At 33.1% G+C, this 1069-nt stretch overlaps 1 non-coding gene across 1 annotated transcript; it reads right to left on the minus strand.

Annotated features, from left to right (window-relative positions):
* Positions 1–962: 962 nt before the first annotated feature.
* On the minus strand, positions 963–1069 carry LOC111765343 (U6 spliceosomal RNA). The gene has a single exon (XR_002797716.1). It is a non-coding gene; the product is annotated as a U6 spliceosomal RNA (small nuclear RNA).

The following is a 1069-nucleotide window of genomic DNA, read 5'->3' on the forward strand; positions in this document are numbered from 1 at the left end:
TTTATTTGCATTTATATTATGCATAGATGGAATTAAACAATGTATATTACTTTTTCCCCAATGTAAGCACCAATTTTATTCCTAATAACCCCACAACTAAAAAAAACTTCTTAAAAATTTTATAAGTACCTCAAGTGTCATATCTGGAAATTCTGTTTTGTACCTAATACTTTATTAGTTGAACTGAAACAGTCCAAAAATTTCACAGTATATACAGATTTCATTTAAACAGTTTAAAAATAAAAACCTTTCTATTTTTCTGTCATGATAAATGATGCTACTGATACCTTCACTTGGTAGAATTTTACTTTCATAATTTTTACAGTTTTACAAATGTGGAACACATATATAATATATATAACTAACAAGCCAGTCTAATGGCTTGCATTGGAGACCAGGGAGTTGCATTTTGCTAAACCCAAATTGAACAGAGTTGAATTTTGGTTCTTACAGAGAAAGACATGCTCTGGACTTGTTGTTCTTGGTATTTCTTGAAGCATCAGATGAATTGTAAAGAGTTGAAAGTGCTTCTTACTCTTGATTTGTAAAGTTCCTATAGAACAACACGAGGCTTTCTTAGTATTTGAAGATCAAGCTTTGGGGTTTGAAGCAACACAGACCAAGAATGAAAAAATAAAGTATTGCTACATGATTCAGAAAAGGCTGCAAGAATTCGAGTCCACTGTCATTTGAAGCAAACTATCAATGACTTTGGACAAGTGTCCTTTCCTAGATAGTCTTAGATGACTTACTCTTAGTGGTTCAGCTTGATTTTCCCAAAACAAGGTTTTTCCTTCATCTGTCTTCAAGTCCAAACAAAGAGAATCAGATGTCTGAGCCAGATAATCAGCATATTAAAATTTACTCTCTCCCAGCTTCCTATGTTACACTGCTTCTTTACTATGCCATTTCAGCTTTGAGTGGCTGAAATAAAAATTGAGATAAAAATCTCAGTGGTAAATAAAAAATATGAACACTTCATGAATTTGCATGTCATCCTTACATAAGGGCCATGCTAATCTCTTCTGTACTGCTCCAGTTTTAGTGTACGTGCTTCCGAAGTGAGTAC

This window comes from Dasypus novemcinctus, chromosome 19 (assembly GCF_030445035.2).
Source record: "Dasypus novemcinctus isolate mDasNov1 chromosome 19, mDasNov1.1.hap2, whole genome shotgun sequence".
Taxonomy (NCBI): domain Eukaryota; kingdom Metazoa; phylum Chordata; class Mammalia; order Cingulata; family Dasypodidae; genus Dasypus; species Dasypus novemcinctus.